This window comes from Salvelinus namaycush, chromosome 13, assembly GCF_016432855.1.
Source record: "Salvelinus namaycush isolate Seneca chromosome 13, SaNama_1.0, whole genome shotgun sequence".
Classification (NCBI taxonomy): Eukaryota; Metazoa; Chordata; class Actinopteri; order Salmoniformes; family Salmonidae; genus Salvelinus; species Salvelinus namaycush.
In genome coordinates this window covers 45,546,980-45,568,728 of record NC_052319.1, presented here as the reverse complement: position 1 = coordinate 45,568,728, position 21,749 = coordinate 45,546,980, and the positions used below count along the sequence as shown (strand labels likewise).

At 43.7% G+C, this 21,749-nt stretch overlaps 2 long non-coding RNA genes across 5 annotated transcripts; both read left to right on the top strand.

Moving 5' to 3' along the window:
• Positions 1–12,138: 12,138 nt before the first annotated feature.
• Positions 12,139–13,077, top strand: LOC120058556. Its single transcript, XR_005478025.1, has 2 exons — positions 12,139–12,285; positions 12,528–13,077. It is a non-coding gene; the product is annotated as an uncharacterized LOC120058556 (long non-coding RNA).
• A 491-nt stretch (positions 13,078–13,568) lies between these two features.
• LOC120058557 lies at positions 13,569–21,406 on the top strand. Of its 4 annotated transcripts, none has more exons than XR_005478028.1 (6): positions 13,569–14,617; positions 14,804–14,933; positions 15,054–15,131; positions 18,211–18,333; positions 18,900–19,268; positions 20,268–21,406. It is a non-coding gene; the product is annotated as an uncharacterized LOC120058557 (long non-coding RNA). The 4 variants fall into 4 exon arrangements; XR_005478027.1 differs by having other exon boundaries at positions 20,248–21,406; XR_005478026.1 differs by lacking the exon at positions 20,268–21,406 and having other exon boundaries at positions 18,900–19,926.
• The last annotated feature ends 343 nt before the right edge of the window (positions 21,407–21,749 follow it).

The window sequence follows — 21,749 nt, the reverse complement described above, 5'->3', positions numbered from 1 at the left end:
GGCAGGCAGGCTCAGGGTCAGGGCAGGCAGACGTCAGTAATCCAGAAAGGTGGGGCAAAGGAACAGGACGTCAGGCAGGCAGGCTCAGGGTCAGGGCAGGCAGACGTCAGTAATCCAGAAAGGTGGGGCAAAGGTACAGGACTGCAGGCAGGCTCAGGGTCAGGGTCAGGGCAGGCAGAATGGTCAACCCCGGGGAAACTAGGAAACAGGAGCGATCGATAGACAGGAGTAGAGGGAAAAACGCTGGTACGCTTGACAAAACAAAACAAACTGCCAACAGACAAACAGAGAACACAGGTGTAAATACACAGGGGATAATGGGGAAGATGGGTGACACCTGGAGGGGGGTGGAGACAATCACAAAGACAGGGGAAACAGATCAGGGTGTGACAGTGTACTCTAATTAAAGGTGAGATGGCTGGGTTAGGGAAAAATTTAAATTTAAATATATTTTTCTAAACATATATTTACAAAGAAAATATATGAGGGATTGGAAATGATGCAGACAATTACACTGATGGAAGCTACAATCTGCAATTATAAAGTTGATCTACCACCTACATTTTTTAAATAACAATTATATATAAAAAATATCTGTGTTTACCCTCTAATTTATGCCATAATAAGCAGGTTGCATTGTTTTCCAGTTGTTTCTCATTCAGCTACACTGAATACAATACATACAAATTAAATTGCCCTGTGATGTGACACTGCTACTGTGAGAAAGTGCTGTCTGCTTTCATTTGCAAGACAGAAAGTTGTGACTGTCGAACGGTGACGCAAAAGACAAGTGAGAGCATAACAGAACAACAAGTTGCTGTTAATTAATATCTCAGACATTACAGTGCAATATTATCACTAACGTCTTCTCATTATTGGTTTAAAAAGAAAAGGAGAGCAACACACTAGGAGCTCAGAGGCAATCATTTAATACCAACATTTCCACAGCATAGCTGTCTTCATTAGGGTTTACCTAGCCAGCACAGCCTAGCTGTCTTCATTAGGGTATACCTATTCAGCACAGCCTAGCTGTCTTCATTAAGGTTTACCTAGCCAGCACAGCATAGCTGTCTTCATTAGGGTATACCTAGCCAGCACAGCCAAGCTGTCTTCATTAGGGTATACCTAGCCAGCACATTCTAGCTGTCTTCAGTAAGGTTTACCTAGCCAGCACAGCCAAGCTGTCTTCAGTAAGGTTTACCTAGCCAGCACAGCCAAGCTGTCTTCAGTAAGGTTTACCTAGCCAGCACAGCCAAGCTGTCTTCATTAGTGTATACCTAGCCAGCATATCCAAGCTGTCTTCAATAGGGTATACCTAGCCAGCATATCCAAGCTGTCTTCAGTAGGGTTTACCTAACCAGCATATCCAAGCTGTCTTCATTAGGGTTTACCTAGCCAGCACAGTCTAGCTGTCTTCATTAGGGTATACCTAGCCAGCACAGTCTAGCTGTCTTCATTAGGGTTTACCTAGCCAGCACAGCCAAGCTGTCTTCATTAGGGTTTACCTAGCCAGCACAGCCTAGCTGTCTTCATTAGGGTTTGCCTAGCCAGCACAGCCTAGCTGTCTTCATTAGGGTATACCTAGCCAGCACATTCTAGCTGTCTTCAGTAGGGTTTACCTAGCCAGCAGAGCCAAGCTGTCTTCATTAGGGTATACCTAGCCAGCATATCCAAGCTGTCTTCAATAGGGTATACCTAGCCAGCACAGCCACGCTGTCTTCATTAGGGTTTACCTAGCCAGCACAGCCTAGCTGTCTTCATTAGGGTTTACCTAGCCAGCACAGCCTAGCTGTCTTCATTAGGGTTTACCTAGCCAGCACAGCCTTGCTGTCTTCATTAGGGTTTACCTAGCCAGCACAGCGAAGCTGTCTTCATTAGGGTTTACCTAGCCAGCACAGCGAAGCTGTCTTCATTAGGGTTTACCTAGCCAGCACAGCGAAGCTGTCTTCATTAGGGTTTACCTAGCCAGCACAGCGAAGCTGTCTTCATTAGGGTTTACCTAGCCAGCAGAGCCAAGCTGTCTTCATTAGGGTTTACCTAGCCAGCACCTCACCTAACCTGGTGTGTGTTTCTTCTGCCTCCAGATTGCTATTGTTTGTTATCATTTTATAATCACGGTTACAACAGCAGCACTATATCTCCTGGACTCGGAACGTCTCATGAAAAAAAGGTGTGTCCACCCACTTCCCTGTCTGGCGTGTAACTATTCTTTTTTTAACTAGTGATGCGACAATATTTAAGGTTATTCATTTCGTCTCAAATTATTCTCTTGTATCGTGGAATTTCAACACTGGTGTTCATATTTTTGTTGTTTGGTAAGTCTCCTCTACCTCAATATTTCTATTTCATTCTTCATTGTTTTAGGAAGGAAGGTGTCACGTTCCTGACCTGTTTTATGTTATTTTTGTATGTGTTTAGTTGGTCAGGGCGTGAGTTGGGGTGGGCATTCTATGTTTTGTGTTTCTATGTTTAGGTCACTTGTAATTAGCCTTATATGGTTCTCAATCAGGGACAGGTGTTTGACGTTTTCCTCTGATTGAGAACCATATATAGGTTGGCTGTTCACACTGTTTGTTTGTGGGTGATTGTCTTCCGTGTCTGTGTATGTTGCACCACACGGGACTGTTTCGTTTGTTCGTTCGTTTTGATGTAGTCTGTTCCTGTTCGTGAGTTCTTCGTGTAGTTATGTAAGTTCCATGTTCAGGTCTGTCTACGTCGTTTTGTTATTTTGTAAATTCTCAAGTTTGTTTAGTTTTCGTCTTGTTTAAATAAAAGTCATGTCGTATCACAACGCTGCATTTTGGTCTTCCGATCCTTCTCTCCTCTCCTCGTCCGAGGAGGAGGAAGAGCTAGACAGCCATTACAGAAGGAAAGGGTTTTAGCTTGTCTAAAGAGAAAGTTGTCTCTCGTGGCCATCGAATCAATGATTCATTCTCTCAGCTTTCACACAGAAACTCAAGGCTCTGGTTAAAACTTCTTGCCACTATAGGGGGTGCTGTTTCGCATTAGCATAATTTTGTCTACAGATTAAACTGCCTAGTACTCAATTCTTGCTCGTACAATATGCATATTATTGTTATTATTGGATAGAAAACACTCTCTAGTTTCTATAGCCGTTTGAATTATGTCTCTGAGTGGTACAGAACTCATTCTACAGCAATTTCCCTGCCAGGGAGTGAGATTTCAGAAATCTTTGTCCCTGTTCCCAGTTCAGTTTTTTTTTTTTTTTTTTTTAATTTATCCCCTTTTCTCCCCAATTTTCGTGGTATCCAATCGCTAGTAATTACTATCTTGTCTCATCGCTACAACTCCCGTACGGGCTCGGGAGAGACGAAGGTCGAAAGCCATGCGTCCTCCGAAGCACAACCCAACCAAGCCGCACTGCTTCTTTAACACAGCGCGCCTCCAACCCGGAAGCCAGCCACACCAATGTGTCGGAGGAAACACCGTGCACCTGGCCCCCTTGGTTAGCGCGCACTGCGCCCGGCCCGCCACAGGAGTCGCTGGAGCGCGATGAGACAAGGATATCCCTACCGGCCAAACCCTCCCTACCCCGGACGACGCTAGCCCAATTGTGCGTCGCCCCACGGACCTCCCGGTCGCGGCCGGCTGCGACAGAGCCTGGGCGCGAACCCAGAGACTCTGGTGGCGCAGTTAGCACTGCGATGCAGTGCCCTAGACCACTGCGCCACCCGGGAGGCCCCAGTTCAGTTTTTAAGTCCGTGTTAATCCTATGAGGATACAAACACTGCCTACGCCTTCCTCTAGATGTCAGTAAGTGGTGACAATTTGAATGGAGTCGATTGCGCAATCAGGGCCTCTATAAATCACCAAAGACCGGAAGGAGCATTCTTTTGGACCCTGCGCTTGACGCAAGAAGGACGTCGGACTGGCCTTTTTCCAAGCCTTGGTTTAGCCAGTAATATATCGCCGGTCATGTTTTTACTCGTTATAGGTGTTAAAAACATCATAAGGTAGTTAATTTAAACCGTTTTATAGCAATTTATATCCGTTTAGTGCGATTTTGAGGTATTTCTTTGTGGTGCACTTTGAAGCGCCGGGCACGTTTCCAGTACCGGTCGAACGTTAGTGGACATTTCGACGGACAAGAGGACATCTTTCGACCAAAAGACGATTAGACCGGAGAAAGGATACATTGCCCAAGATTCTGATGGAAGAACAGCTCATAGTAAGAAATATTTAAGATGATAAATCGTTGTTCTGTAGAAAAATGTTAAACGCATATTCCGCCATTTTTTTGGGTATAGCTTCGCTTGGCGAACCCTGTATTGCACAGTAAGGATAATTTTAGAAATGTAATTCAGCGATTGCATTAAGAACTAATTTGTCTTTCGATAGCTGTCCAACTTATATTTTTTTAGTCAAGTTTATGAATAGTTATTCATTAGACAAGATCACTGTGAAAGATGGCGCCCGACATTTTCAGGCCAGTTTTGCTAGTATTCTCATTGTATAACCACGGTTTTATGTGGCTAAATATGCACATTTTCGAACAAACTCTATATGTATGTTGTAATATGATGTTACAGGAGTGTCATCGGAAGAATTCTGAGAAGGTTAGTGAAAAAATTAATATATTTTGGCGATGATAACGATATCGCTCTCTTTGGCTTGAATCAATGCTCGGGTAACGTTTGCATATGTGGTATGCTAATATAACGATTTATTGTGTTTTCGCTGTAAAACACTTAGAACATCTGAAATATTGTCTGAATTCACAAGATCTGTGTCTTTCCATTGCTGTGAGCTGTGTATTTTTAAGAAATGTTTTATGATTAGTAATTAGGTAATACACGTTGCTCTCTGTATTTATTCTAGTCGAGTTGTGATGGTGGGTGCAATTGTAAACTATGATTTCTACCTGAAATATGCACATTTTTCTAACAAAACCTATCCTATACAATAAATATGTTATCAGACTGTCATCTGATGAGGTTTTTTCTTGGTTAGTGGCTATCAATATCTTTATTTGGTCGAATTGGTGATAGCACCTGATGGAGTAAGAAACTGATGGAGTTAGAAAAGTGGTGTCTTTTGCTAATGTGGTTAGCTAATAGATTTACATATTTTGTCTTCCCTGTAAAACATTTTAAAAATCTGAAATGGTGGCTTTATTCACAAGATCTGTATCTTTCATTTGGTGTCTTGGACTTGTGATTTAATGATATTTAGATGCTACTATTTAATTGTGACGCTATGCTAGCGATGCTAATCAGTGTGGGGGGGGTGGGGGGTGATCCCGGATCCGGGGTTGAGAGGCGTGAAAAGTTAAATTAATGAATGAATAATACATGTAGTTGTGATTTGCATGTGGCTATAGTATTTTTAGCATTATTTTGCAGACCGTAAGAACAATAACATTACAGTAGTCCTACATGAATATTGGTGGAATGGAGGTTACAGTATGTGTAGATAGCCATACCTGCATCCAGAGATATGTAGAGAAACATGAAAGAAAACAAAGTGTTTATTGAAGAGTGAAGCCAATAACCAAACTTTAAGGCCTTGGTAGAACCTGGGTGAAGTAGGCCTTGTGGTGCTAATGTGAATTCCCATTATTTTTTGGCCTGCCTACTTCTCACTTAAAACATAGTTTGTGGTTTTAACCTCTACCGACCCCCCCTCCCGGATCCGGGATCATCCTCATCAAAAAAGCTGACTAGCATAGCCTAGCCTAGCGCCACAGGGATATCATATAATATAATTTCATGAAATCACAAGTCCAATACAGCAAATGAAAGATAAACATCTTGTGAATCCAGCCAACATTTCCGATTTTTAAAATGTTTTACAGCGAAAACACAATATATAATTATGTTAGCTCACCACAATAGCCAAACACACAACGCCATTTTTTCACCGCAAACATAGCTTTCACAAAACCCACAAATAGAGATAAAATGAATCACTAACCTTTGAACAACTTCATCAGATGACAGTCTTATAACATCATGTTATACAATACATTTATGTTTTGTTAAAAAATGTGCATATTTATAGGTATAAATCGTAGTTTTACATTGCAGCCATCGTCACAAATAGCACCAAAACAGCCAGAATAATTACAGAGAGCAACGTGAAATACATAAATACTCATCATAAAACATTTATGAAAAATACATGTTGTACAGCAAATGAAAGATAAACATCTTGTGAATCCAGCCAATACTTCCAATTTTTTAAGTGTTTTACAGCGAAAACACAACATATATTTATGTTAGCTCACCATCAGATGACAGTCTTATAACATCATGTTATACAATACATTTATGTTTTGTTCGAAAATGTGCATATTTATAGCTACAAATCCTGGTTTTACATTGTGAATACGGCGCCAAAATGCACCAAATTGTCCGGAGAAATTTTGGACAGTCACGTAATCTAACCAAAAAACTCATCATAAACTTTGCTAAAAAATACATGTTGTACAGCAAATGAAAGATACACTGGTTCTTAATGCAACCGCTGTGTTAGATTTAAAAAAATAACTTTAGTACAAAGTACAGTATGCAATAATCTGAGACAGCGCCCAGCCATTCTCCGCCATGTTGGAGCCAACATATTCCACAAAAATACAAAATAACATCATAAATATTCTCTTACCTTTGATGATCTTCCATCAGAATGTAGTGCAAGGAGTCCTAGTTCCACAATAAATCGTTGTTTTGTTTTAGAATGTCCATTTCTTCTGTCGAATTAGCAACTTTGGCTAGCATGGTGGAGCGCACATGTCCATGAACTCTTGGCGCATGGAACGAAAAATTCCAAAAGTCACAATAAACGTAGAATAAACTGGTCAAACTCGGTTGAAAATCCATCTTTATAATGTTTTTCTCATATGTATCCAATAACGTCCAAGACGGAGCATTTCGTTGTGTCTACCTAACGCATTTCAGAAAAGAATATGGTGCTCTCTGGTGCGCAGCTAAATACTGCCAATATGGCGGACCTGTCACTCCAAAAGCTCTCATTCGGTCTCACATCAAGCTAGACACCCCATTCAACATTCTACTGCCTGTTGACATCTAGTGGAAGGCGTATGAAGTGCATACAGATCCATAAATATAAGGCAATTGAATAGGCAATGCCTTACACAGAGCCCCATTTTCAGAATTTTCACTTCCTGTTTGGAAGTGTCATGACGTTGGGTTGGGGGTAGGTTTACGACAGTCATAAATACCTCTTTCCCCCTTTTTCTCTCTCCCCCACTATAACTGATGTGACATAAGGAAACCCATGGGTTAACATAGAGATTCTGGGTAACATCAGAAGTTGGGGGAAATGAACTATATTCTGGTAATCCAACCAACTGTACATATGCGGTGGTACTTAAGGTATATTATGTCAGTTCGGTTGCCCTCTGACACATTCTCATCAATGATAGAATGACATAAACGCTACTGTGAAAAGTCTAAACGTCAGAGATATCGGATTCACATGGAATTGTTGTTTAATTCAAATGTTTGAATATGACATTGTTTGTGAAGAGGTGAAATGTAATTTTACCTTCCAAATGAGAGATCTGTGTTTTCATAAATTTGGCTTCTGCTCAACCAGGGGCCCGCCCCTGTGAAGAGACCTGGGTAATAGACTTTTCAGACACACCCCTCTCCCTCCACTATATAAAGCCAGAGACAAGAATATAACTTCCTGTTCCGGGTACTCTAGGATGACGATCCAGGGTCAGAATGGTTCAGATAATCACTATAGATGAAGCCAACATCAGCATGGACTTTGATTGTGAATGGTATGAACTTTGAACTCGTATTCACTACAGAAGTGATATCTCCTAGCCTTGGAGTTAGCAACAGCTAAACGCAGGTTCGGAAGGACAGTCCAAGTACCCCGTCTAATACCCACAACGTGTTCCCGTGACTACCAGAGACTTCTTCAAAGGACAGAGGACTCGGGTTGGCGACACAGGCCATCTACCACCAACCTACTGAAGCGCAGCTCAGAGTAAATATTCATTGCATTTTCCTCTTCAAATGGCGGTAATTTAGAATGCATAAGATAAGATTTACGATAGCACAGCTCGCCTATGCTCAAGTCTCCCGCGCTTTCACTAGGACTCCCCCCCCCTTTCCTTTGTGTAACAAGCTGTCATATCGATTCTGCCCGCTAGGGACGTTTTTCTGTATGACGTAATTTGTGATCAAGTTATGATTTAATTGTGTATATGTGTTTCTGTGTGATTAGTTAGGTATTTAGTAAATAAATAATTAAACCCAATTTTGTATTGCTGATTCAACTTGTTAGCCAGGATTCTTGCAGATAATCAAGGACTTACAACTTTCAGATGAGACTGAATAAAATTACGATTAATGCGACTGCTATTTAGTAAAATATTACTAAATCTTTAAGAGTTTATTCGAAAGATAACAGCTCTATAAATATTCTTTCGTGGTGTCCCTCTCTAGTTAATTCATATTTACATGATTAGTTCAATCAGGTAATATTAATTACGGAGAAATTAGTTTATAGAATAGCATGTCATAGCAATTAATCTGGCATAGTCAAAGACACGACAGAAGTTTGCTGCCAAATGAGTTCTGTTTTACTCGCAGATATAAGTCAAACAGTTTTAGAAACTTCAGAGTGTTTTCTGTCCAATAGTAATAATAATATGCATATCGTATGATCTAGAACAGAGAACGAGGCCGTTTAATTTGGGCACGATTTTTTCCCAAAGTGAAAACAGCGCCCCCTATTAAGAAGAAGTTTTTAATAGACAATAATGAATGAAGATGATAAAGACATTCTAAATAGTAAGAATTCTTTCCCCCCAAGTCATTATACCTCTTATGTTACTAGGAGAGAAAACCACCTTCATTCATTTACTGGAACTAATACATAAATTCAGATAAATTATTTCTGCTTCTAAGTAGTGGTGAAAAAAATATGATGCTAGTATTATTTTGCATTATTGAATCTTTTAAAGAAATGAGGAACATGACCTCAGCTTTACCTTAAAGCTCTGTCATTATCGCCCATGCTTTCGCCCATGCTATCGCCCATGCTGTCGCCCATGCTGTCGCCCATGCTGTCGCCCATGCTGTCGCCCATGCTGTCGCCCATGCTATCGTCCATGCTGTCGCCCATGCTGTCGCCCATGCTGTCGTCCATGCTGTCGTCCATGCTGTCGCCCATGCTGTCGCCCATGCTGTCGCCCATGCTGTCGTCCATTTTAAATATCTCTCAATCTGCATGAACCAGATATTCAGAGATATCTTTAACACGCTGTCCCTTTGCACATAGCTTGGTTCTTCTTTCTGTTTTGGGGGTCTAGGTCTGGTTACTGTAAAGCACACTGTGATAAATGTTATTACAATCCTGAGATAATTACTCAACCAATATGTCATCAGAGAAATCAGGGAGCAGAAATGGGTGATGTCAAGGCACCTTCCCATCGTCTTGCTAACCAAGTGCTAGAATTAAATGGTAACCAAGTGCTAGAATTAAATGGTAACCAAGTGCTAGAATTAAATGGTAACCAAGTGCTAGAATTAAATGGTAACCAAGTGCTAGAATTAAATGGTAACCAAGTGCTAGAATTAAATGGTAACCAAGTGCTAGAATTAAATGGTAACCAAGTGCTGCCATATTAATGAACAACCCAGTTTCATATGTTAACCTTGTGCTTCCAGATAAATGAAAAACTCTGTTTCAAATGTTCTTTCACAGCTTTTGGAAGAGAATAGTTTCCTTAATTTTCCAGGAACATGTTTATTTTGGGGCGTGTTCTTTGTTTGTGTGCGCTGTGCTTTCTTAAGCTATTTCAATCACCTCCTCTTCCTGTCAGTAAGCTCATTAGCACATCATTTAGTTTCTCCAGTGAAGCCTGCCGTCACAATAGCATTGTGACTTTTAGTATGGGCCACTGTAGTTTGAATAACAGGAAGGACAATAAACTATCAGGCTCCATGTGGACCTGTGCTTGAAAACCAGTGCTAACATTAAGGCAAAGTGACAATCCATCACTATTTTACACCATAATCTAATTGAGCCATGCATAGACTTTCTTAAACGCCATCCACACACATTCACAAACACAGTAACATTGGTTTATTTTCTCTGTTGAATTCTGAGTTTAGTTTGTAACTTTGACATATTGGTCTGTTTCAGCACCAGCTGCATCTGAGTTGGAAGTCACTGGGATTATAGGAGAGTCTGTTCTTCTGTCCTGTGACCTGAATTTATCCACGGCCATCGACACATCAAGACTCCGGTTCCATTGGCAAGATAAGTCCGAAAAAGTGTTGTACTCGTTCAACAAAGGAGAAGAGAATCAACATCAGGATAACCTTTACACAAACAGAACTAAAGCCTTTGGGTCTGAGATGAGTTCTGGGAATATCTCTGTCAAACTCAGCCAAGTCACACTTGAAGACAAGCAGAATGTCTACTGGGCTTTCGCTACACTGTTTGGCGAGAATGATAAGCATATCCGCGTGTGTCACACTACCCTACATGTGGCAGGTATGGTTGAGTTAATAACACAGGAGGCTGCTGAGGGGAGGACTGGAATAGCGTCAACCACATGGGAACCATGTATTGGATGTGTTTGATACCATTCCATGTCCACCTGTGTGAATTATTCACAGCACTAATTCTGTCATTGTAGGAAATCATCAAACGTTATTATGGCACATTTCTAACATCTTCTTCTCTTTGCTTTGTTCACTTTCAGCACGGTTCCCGACACCCAGTGTGACTGTGAACAAGACAAATATGAATGCCACGTGTTCAACCCAGGGGGGATACCCACAGCCAGTCGTCACATGGACCATCCAGGACATCCTATTGGCTCAGAACCGCACTCTGGACCCGTGGGAAGTACAGACCAAAAGACAACCTGATCCTGAAAGTGGACTGTACACCGTCTGGAGCCAAGTGAATATAAGAGAAAATCAGACGGTGACCTGCCATATCTTCAACCCCGTTCTGAGAGAGACTGTGAGCAACACAACCATCGTCAGCTCCAATCAGAGCATTAACACAGACCCTGCAGGTGCATGTGACAGGACGTAACACCACCACTCACTGCCTAATATTCATTAACTGAAAACTTAATCACTCATCTTGTCTTTTCCCCACAGGTGAAGTTCAGGAAGGCTGGATTATTGGAGTTATCACTACAGTATTGATTATGTTTGGCTTCGGTGGGGGTTATTTTGTGTACAAAAAACGTAAGTTGCAATTTCCGATGTTTTATTTCCTGTAATGAAATCAGATTCAGTACTTTATAAAGTTGTCTCAGTCTGTAATTATCCTGTCAGTGCCAAATCTAAGGATTTGTTCTCCATTTACATTCAAATACTATATTATTTCACATTTGAGGAGTGACCAGTTTGTGACAATCAGCTGGCCCTATATACATTTTATTCAGTAGTTAGATGGGCTGCAGTGTATTTTTAATTGTGACTAAAACACTGATGCATGTTGATCTGGTTAATTATGACTAAAACACTGATGCATGTTGATCAAGGTTATGGAGACAGAGATGGAGCCACAGGAGACAGAGGTGGTGCAACAGGGCCAACGGATTTTCCACAGGAGACAGAGGTGGTACTACAGGATACAGAGGTGGTACTACAGGAGACAGAGGTGGTACTACAGGAGACAGAGGTGGTACTACAGGAGACAGAGGTGGTACTACAGGAGACAGAGGTGGTACTACAGGAGACAGAGGTGGTACTACAGGAGCCAGAGGTGGTACTACAGGAGCCAGAGGTGGTAGTACAGGATACAGAGGTGGTAGTACAGGAGACAGAGGTGGTACTACAGGAGACAGAGGTGGTACTACAGGAGACAGAGGTGGTACTACAGGAGACAGAGGTGGTACTACAGGAGACAGAGGTGGTACTACAGGAGACAGAGGTGGTACTACAGGAGACAGAGGTGGTACTACAGGAGACAGAGGTGGTGCTACAGGAGACAGAGGTGGTACTACAGGAGACAGAGGTGGTACTACAGGAGCCAGAGGTGGTGCTACAGGAGCCAGAGGTGGTGCTACAGGAGCCAGAGGTGGTGCTACAGGAGCCAGAGGTGGTGCTACAGGAGCCAGAGGTGGTGCTACAGGAGCCAGAGGTGGTGCTACAGGAGCCAGAGGTGGTGCTACAGGAGCCAGAGGTGGTGCTACAGGAGCCAGAGGTGGTACTACAGGAGCCAGAGGTGGTACTACAGGAGCCGGAGGTGGTGCTACAGGAGACAGAGGTGTTGCTCTGTTAGGCTTCGGGGGAATACTTATTGCGTACAAAAAACGTAAGTTGCAATTTCCAAAGTTCTCTCAGTCTGTAATTACTCTGTCAGTGCTAAATCTAAAGATTTTATCTCCATTCACATTCAAATACTATATTAGTGTCTAGTATGTGAAAATCAGCTGGCCCTATATACATTTCATTCTGTAGTTCGATGGACTGCAGTGTATTGTTAATTATGACTAAAACACTGAACTCTGTTGATCTTGTTAATTACGAATATAACACTGATCCATGTTGATCTAGGTTTTGGAGCCAGCGGTGGAACCATAGAAGTTGAAGGAAATAACCATCAAGGAAATGTTATTGTTGAGACAGAGCTTTTGTACAGGTGTAGGCAGGCACCAGACAATCTAGAGGCAGACTGATGGGACATTTCTTTATATACAGGTCCATAAATTGGACATGTCAGTGTACTGTATCCCAACGGAATCTACCTCTTCTATTGCAAATATCTCCCTATTAATAGCCAGCTATTAGAAAATATTTTCAAATACTGTCACAGGTTGGGTGTACTCCCTGAGGTTGCCACTGGAGGGCACCCTTTTGTTATTTCTTGTGTCCAGGTGATCCTGATTGGTCTTATTGGGTTCACCTGTTGAATGACTATTTAGGTTCCTCTGTGGTTTGGGCCGGTTGTTGAGGTCTCTTGTTTTGTTTAGTGTACTCGTATGCTATTGCTTTGTTGTTTTGCTGTGAAGACTGAAGTTCACCGTTACCTCTGTGTAACAGATATATAATGTACTCTCCATGCGTTGTGTTTTCTCATAATAAATCACTTCGGCCAGTGGTCCCAGTTGAGCATCATTTATTTCTGCTGTTAAATGGGAAACAGCACGTTAGTTGTGCAGGGCTTAACAGTGTTGATGGCTGTCGATGGCAAAATCTGTAGCATGAAGACAACTGTGTTAGCCGTGGCTTATGTGACCATGACATCGGTGTATGCTAGCTAACACAATTATTTACAGCAATCATATGCCAAAGCACATCCCAGAAAGCCCCTCAATCCCTAACAGGTACCATATACCCACACATGTATAAAATCAGTAACGTACAGCAAACTTGTACACATTGTAAAATAGAAAACAGTATTCAGAACGTGACCTACCCCTTGCATCACATTTTCATACTGGGAAGACCTGACGTTCGCGATCTCCCCCTATCTGCAAGCGGGGCCAATCACAACACCCCTTATTGTCATCAGAGTTGAACTAACCAATAAGAATGCTTGAACATCAAATACACATTTCTTTAGAGGCAAGTGGAAACATAACCAACCCTGTTACATCTGCATGCTGTATTTCTCTGCACCTGTGTCTGAGTTGTACCACCATTAACGTCACAAATACTTTTTTTTTCTTCAAACATGTTAATTCAAATGCATGGCAGAATTTTCAAAATACATTCCAATATTAAACTACTTCTGTTTTTAAATTTAAAAAATCCTAATATTTTCTTCTAAATGTCTTTGAAAATAAGTGAAAGACCCCAAATAGTATTTTAAATAAAGTCTGATATTCAGTGGACAAACCTGCCTAGTGGGAACCAAGACATCTGATGTTGAAAATGCATTTTTTTATTTTTATATTTGACTTGAATTTATGAAGAACACTGAAGTTAATTGTTTTACCTAAAATCGGCCAGTAAGTGAGACCTGAACCTATAACCATCCACTTCATTCTCTCTGTATGTCTTTGTGTAACAAGTTACTGTAGAGGTTCTGAAGCTTGTACCATGACCAAGGACTAGATTCAATCCATATTGAGCCCCATATGCAGCCTTTAAATTTCACTTGTGTGGATCTTCAGAGGTCCAATTTGAATCCAGGCCAAAAACCATGGAGATGAACTAAACAAGTGCAAGAAACAAACACTAGAAAACATCCACTGTGTCATGTCATTTGTTCCTCTTCCTGTCAGATCTCTGCCAGTCTACAGAAACAAGAGCAGCAGACAAATTTCATCATTATGATCTCCGCCATCACAAAGGGCCAGAAACAAACAGATGGCCTCAAATTTATTTAAAAAATGTATCTAGGCAAGTCAGTTAAGAACAAATGATTATATTCAATGACGGCCTAGGAACAGTCGGTTAACTGTCTTGTTCAGAGGCAGAATGACAGATTTTTACCTTATCAACTCTCGGATTCGATCTTGGAACCTATCGGTTACTAGTCCAACGCGCTAACAACTAGGCTACCTGCCGCCCCAACGGAGAAAAAAAGGTTGCTGCTGAAAGCGGAGAGTGAGGTACAGAAGATGGAGAAGAAATTGGAGGAGGAGGTCACTGGGATGGAGCTCACATTGCAGGGTGAAGAACCTGGGAGGTTGCTTCAGGTGACTTTATACCTTGTTTCAACAAATTTGCGAACTCTAGCACAAAAGGCATGTCAAAAGTGGACGTTGCCTTAACCCTCATGAAGGCTACAATTGGAAACATGTTATTGTTCCATGACAACAAAGCAGTTCTAGGATCAACTTCTATTGTCCTCCAAGAGTGGCTAAATATCCTCCTGTTTTCAGGATTACAATGCCCTGCAGAAAGGCTCAGTTGATGCATCTCCATACTGTGTCAGTCTGGACCCAGAGAAGAGAGTTGTTCAGGCAGGATAAAGAGAGATGCTCCACATGGAGGTGGACAGGATCTGGAAGGGTCAGTACATTCATTTAATAAGTACCTTGTAAATAGAATATTTACAGTAATGCAGGAAGAGAAACTGCAGCTATTCATTTAAACATTATTGTGTTCCATGACTATTTATTCTATCCACAGACCAAGGTTCTGCCGCTAGGACAGCTTTACGTGTAGATCCTACAGCTTCTTATGCTTCACTGTCCACACTGAAACAATGTAAGTATAATGAATCTGATTAGAGTTTAACATGATGTTATATTCACTTTGTGCAAGTCTCTGGTATTGAGCAATACTTCCATGTAGTCTAACGGTTCAGTACTAGACAAACACAATACCTGATATCAGAGCCTATTGTGTACAGTTGACGCACAACGCTAATCAAACTGTTGGATTAGGTTACACTCCACAATAGGATCTCGCACACCTGTTATGGCTTTAATAGCTGGGTGCTCAGTCGTATCTGACACTGACCTCAAATTAAATCCCAAATTCAAGAACATTCGGAAACTGCGACACTCAAAATAGTAAAACATTTTTTTTTACCTTAAAGGCGTTAACTAATTATTATTTTTTATTTCCGGTCGGGCAGGCAGACACATTTGTTACGCCTTCATCAGAGCATCGAAAGATGTGCCAAAACCATTGTATATACAATTTTATATGCAGTTGCCTAGCTGATAAATACAATTGCCTCACCTGTGTGAGGGCGGTACATAGTGGTAATAAAACATTAGTGAACTAATGATTGTTACAGTATACATCAAATATATCTACAAATACACAGATCAGCAGAATAAACTAGATACAAAGCATTTACGTATCATAATGACATGAAGAACATTTGAGAAAATGGTGGTGCATTTATTTACTTCCTATTGAAAAGTACAGCCTACAAAAATAGATGTTTTGGGGAATAAAAAAATTGACATCTAGATAGAAAGATTGTGATTGAATGTAGGAAATTATACATATTGTGAGAGTTAAGGGACTAGAAAGATGGTAGGACAGCACCCTCCTCAGGGGATAGGTACTCAGTGTAAAGCCAATTCGTACTGTCACGCCCTGACCTTAGAGATCCTTTTTATGTCTCTATTTTGGTTTGGTCAGGGCGTGAGTTGGGGTGGGCATTCTATGTTTTGTGTTCTATGTTTTTTATTTCTGTGTGTTTGGCCGGGTGTGGTTCTCAATCAGAGTCAGCTGTCTATCGTTGTCTCTGATTGAGAACTATACTTAGGTAGCTTTTTCCCACCTGTTTTTTGTGGGTAGTTGTTTTCTGTCTTTGTGTCTGTACCAGACAGGACTGTTTCGTTTCATTCTCTTTGTTATTTTGTTTAGTGTTCTGTTTTAATAAATTAATATGAACACTTACCACGCTGCGCTTTCGTCCGATGATTCCTCATCTTCAGACGACGAACGTTACAAAACTACCCACCACCAACGGACCAAGCAGCGTGGTATGGAGGAGCAGAGGGTTCAGGACTCCTTGACTTGGGAGGAGATATTGGACGGTAGGGGACCCTGGAGACAGGCTGGGGAATATTGCCGCCCGAAAGAAGAACTGGAGGCAGCGAAAGCTGAGAGGCGGCGATATGAGGCAAGGCAGCGCAGCAGGCACGAGAGGCAGCCCCAAAACATTTTTGGGGGCGGGCACACGGGGAGTTTGGCGGAGTCAGGCGATAGACCTGAGCCAACTCCCCGTGCTTACCGGAAGCAGCGTGGTACTGGTCAGGCACCGTGTTATGCGGACGGTGTCTCCAGTGCGCGCTCATAGCCCGGAGTGCTATATGCCAGCCCCCGCAAGTGCCATGTGAGAGTGGGCATCCAGCCAGGGCTGATTGTGCCAGCTCAGCGTGTTTGGTCTCCGGTGCGCCATTTCAGCCCAGGGTATCCTGCGCCGGTTCTGCGTACTGTGTCTCCAGGACGCTGGGAGGGTGCTATTTGTCCTATGCCTGCGCTCCGCCCGTGCCGGGCGAAGTGGGAATTGAGCCTAATGGAGAGGTGCGAGCGGTAAGCACCAGATTTCCAGTGCTCCCCCACAGCCCGGTTCGACCTGTGCCTGCACTCTGGAGGGGCCAGGCTAAAGTGGGCATTCAGCCTGGAGGAGTGGTGCCAAGGCTGCGCACCAGGGCTCCAGTGCTCCCCCACAGCCCGGTTTATCCGGTGCCTCCTCTATGCACCAGACCTCCTGTAGGTCTCTCCAGCCTGGTGGGCCCTGTGGCAGCCCCACGCACCAGGCTGTCTCTGCGTCTCCTCCCTCCAGAGTCTCCCTCCTGTCCGGAGCTGCCAGAGTCTCCCTCCTGTCCGGAGCTGCCAGTCTCCCTCCTGTCCGGAGCTGCCAGAGTCTCCCTCCTGTCCGGAGCTGCCAGAGTCGCCCTCCTGTCCGGAGCTGCCAGAGTCGCCCTCCTGTCCGGAGCTGCCAGAGTCGCCCTCCTGTCCGGAGCTGCCAGAGTCGCCCTCCTGTCCGGAGCTGCCAGAGTCGCCCTCCTGTCCGGAGCTGCCAGAGTCGCCCTCCTGTCCGGAGCTGCCAGAGTCGCCCTCCTGTCCGGAGCTGCCAGTCTCCCTCCTGTCCGGAGCTGCCAGAGTCTCCCTCCTGTCCGGAGCTGCCAGAGTCTCCCTCCTGTCCGGAGCTGCCAGAGTCGCCCTCCTGTCCGGAGCTGCCAGAGTCGCCCTCCTGTTTGGGGCCCGCTGCGAGGTTCCCCAGTCCGGGGTCGGCGGCGAGGGTCCCCGCTCCAGAGGCGCCACAAGTGGGCCAAGCCTAAGGTGGAGCGGGGTCCACGTCCCGCACCAGAGCCACCACCGCGGATAGATGCCCACCCAGACCCTCCCCTATAGGTTTATGTTTTGCGGCCGGAGTCCGCACCTTTGGGGGGGGGGGGGGTACTGTCACGCCCTGACCTTAGAGATCCTTTTTATGTCTCTATTTTGGTTTGGTCAGGGTGTGAGTTGGGATGGGCATTCTATGTTTTGTGTTCTATGTTTTTTGTTTCTATGTGTTTGGCCAGGTGTGGTTCTCAATCAGAGTCAGCTGTCTATCGTTGTCTCTGATTGAGAATCATACTAGGTAGCTTTTTCCCACCTGTGTTTTGTGGGTAGTTGTTTTCTGTCTTTGTGTCTATACCAGACAGGACTGTTTCGTTTCATTCTCTTTGTTATTTTGTTTAGTGTTCTGTTTTAATAAATGAATATGAACACTTACCATGCTGCGATTTGGTCCGATGATTCCTCATCTTCAGACGACGAATGTTACAAGTACACACCTGGGCCCACTAACTGCTTTGTGTCTTCCTCTATATAGGTGTGCCAGAAGAGGAGCTGGGGGAGGATTGGGAGTAGAGACGGGGACCTATGAGGACGTTGGAGTTTCCTACCTCAGAGAAATTATATTTTACTGGGACACCTTGTCTCTCTGTTAACCAAGGTAGGCTACAGGTAGAGAGAAGTGTTCCTCCTGTTACTGTTATGTTTAGACGATAGTCTTTATTACATGAATTTTTTTATTTTACCTTTATTTAACTAGGCAAGTCAGTTAAGAACAAATTCTATTTTTCAATGATGGAACAGTATAAAGACAGGAGAAGCCGTTTGTTGTTTTGCTTTCACTTATTGGCTACAGCCTTTTGGTCAACGGCTTAGTTTGTTTATTTGTTTTGTTACGCTGGTGTTTCAGCGTTGGACGTTACCTTGTACTGGAGTTATTTTGTTGGGTGAAAGAACCTGTTGAGTAAACAATCACAAGAAAAGGAATCACAACCCCTGGTCTGTTCATTGTGTGCCTCACAACTGTGTTAGTGTGTTTGGAACAAGCTAATTCGTTCTCAACTGGTGGAGAATGCAGGTACCTAGAGGCACAACCACAACCCTTCCCCTTTCCGGTGGCTGTGATTTATTATTTAAATGTATCTTTCGAGAAGCCCACTACACACGCTGATAGGTATGAGCGAAGAATTGCTACGTCAGCTAACGGCCTGCGCCATCGCCCAACAGGAGACCTTAGACCTCGTCAGGTCCGAAGTAGCAGACCACCCGTCTCCCAGGGACCGTAGGATGCCCAACGTCAAAGAGATGATTCCACGTCTTACGGAGGACGACGATGTGGAGGCCTATCTTCTGGCCTGCGAACGAACGACGCAGAGAGAGAGATGACCTCCGGATGACTGGACGGGCCTCTTGGCTCCCCTGATCACAGGCAAAGCCCAGGCGGTGTACTATGACATTGAGGAAGGGGTTGCTATTTATTACGCACGTCTGAAGCCAGAGATTCAGTCCCGCTATCAGCTGAACCCCAGAGACCGGGCCCAAAGGTTTCATGACTGGAAGTCACCGAGGGGCCAGCTCTATCAGCTTCTTTGTCTGGTAAGGGGGTGGCTATGCTCCACAAACCACTGCCGAAATGTTAGAAACCCAAGTCAAAGTGTTTGAGGGAATTACCCATCACCATGCATAGGTTAGTTGGTTACAGTTGACCACCTAGTCCAGTGCGTCGAGTTATACTTGTCTACTAAAAGCCTTGCTGACGTTAGCAGGGCCGAAAAGAACACTAGTGGAACGCCCCATGGCTAGCAGGAGGGTCGGCAAGGCCAGCACCTAGCCCCATAGTCAACTGTTAGTAAGGCCACGCCTCAGAGCCCTATACAATGATTCATGTGCAACACATATGGTCATATGGCTAGTCCCTGCCCCGGTGTAGACGTCCCTATGCCCACTGAATCATCAGCCACCACCGTGACCAGGTGGAATGTCCCACGCCACAGGTGTATTGACATGTGGAGCTGGCCCCGTCCTGGAGTGTGCCAGTGCGTGTTAGAGGGACGGACTGGGAGGCCTTCCTAGATTTGGGAAGCATGATATCTCTGGTACGGGAGGAGGTCCTGGCCAACACGCCACGTCTCGAGGCGGAAACAGCTGTATCTGAATTAATTATGGATCCCCATTAGCTGCTGCCATTAGCTGGGGTCCAGCAAAAATAAGGCAGTTTATACAATTTTAAAAACATTACTATACATTCACAGGTTTCACAACACACTGTCTGTCCTCAGGCCCCTACTCGACAAATACCGCATATCTACAGTACTAAATCCATGTGTACGTATGTGTATAGTGCGTATGTTATCGTGTGTGTATTTATGTTTGCATGTCAGTAATTTGTGTAAGTGCTGTGCTTGTTGAATGTCCTTCTCTATAAGCATGCTGACAGTTTGTCAATTTGTTTATTTAACATGTGATCCTCTCTAATCTTTACAGGAATGTGGTTCTGAATATATACAGCAACACCTCAACCATTGGCATTTCTATATTCTGTAAATGTTATAACCTTGTATTGCTACCACTGTAGTTCCATCTCCGACCCTACAGGCTACCAGAAGCACGCCGGGAGATGGTACGGAAAGAGGGGAGGGAGATGTTGAAGATGGGGGTCATCGAGCCATCCTCCAGCGACTGGTCCAGCCCTATCACCCTGGTGCTGAAACCCGATTGGTCTATTCGCTTCTGCAACGATTTCAGAGCCCTCAACGCCATCTCCAGGTTTGACGCCTACCCCATGCCTACCCCATCGACCTCATAAAGGGCTACTGGCAGATGCCTCTGGCCCCCGAAGACCATCACAAATCCACCTTTGCCACTCCGGATGGATTATTTCAGTACGTTCACCTACCCTTTGGCTTGCACGGATTATCTGCCACCTTCGAGTGGATTATGGACACGCTGTTATGTCCTCATCAGGCCTTCGCCGCCTTTATTGATGACGTGTTAATACACAGTGAGGACTGGGAGGACCACCTCCGCCAGCTGCGCTCTGTGCTGGCCAGCCAACCCAAAGAAGTGCCAACTGGGACTGAACGTGGCTGAATACCTCGGCTACATTATCGGCAGCGGTCTGATCAAACCACAGGTGGAGAAGACTTTGAAGTGTCCGCCACATTGTTGAGAGCCCCCAGCTTTCCAGCAGCCCTCCACGGTCCACGCCTCCAGCACCGGCTTGGGGGCTGTTCTGTCCCAAGGGTACAGGCGGAGGAGCCCAAGAAGTGACTGGACATGTTTTTACATTTAACCTTTATTTAACTAGGCTAGCCAGTTAAGAACAAATTCGTATTTACAATGACGGCCTCCCCCGGCCAAACCCTGAAGTCACCCTATGGGACTCCCGATCACAGCCAGATCTGATGCAGCCTGGATTTGAACCAAGGACTGCAGTGATGCCTCTTGTACTGAAATGCAATGCCTCAGACCGCTGTGCCATTGGGACAACCCAGGTCACTCAAGAAATAGGACTCTTTAGCCAGCACATTTGGACAACCTGTGATTGCGAAGTTGCCACACAACTAAATATGCTACTGCAAAACATTTTTAAGCTTTTTTAAACTCTCACTCTACCTCAATATTTACTGATTGATTGATTCTACATTGAACAAAAATATAAACGCAACATGTAAAGTGTTGGTCTCATGTTTCATGAGCTGAAGTACAAGATCCCAGAAATGTTCTATACTGTTCTATACTGTACTATACTGTACATTGAAGAGGAGTGAGACAACATTCCACAGACCACAATAAACAGCCTGATCAACTCTATGTGAAGGAGATGTGTCGCGCTGCATGAGGCAAATGGTGATCACACCAGACTGGTGTTCTGATCCCCACCACTACTTTTTTGTTAAGGTATCTGTGATCAACAGATTCATATCTGTATTCTCAGTCATGTGAAATCCATAGATTAGGACCTAATGAATTTAGTTAAATTGACTGATATCCTTATATGAGCTGTAACTCAGTCAAATCTTTTAAATTGTTGCATTTATATTTTTGTTCAGTATATTAGTAATGTGAAAAGAGAAA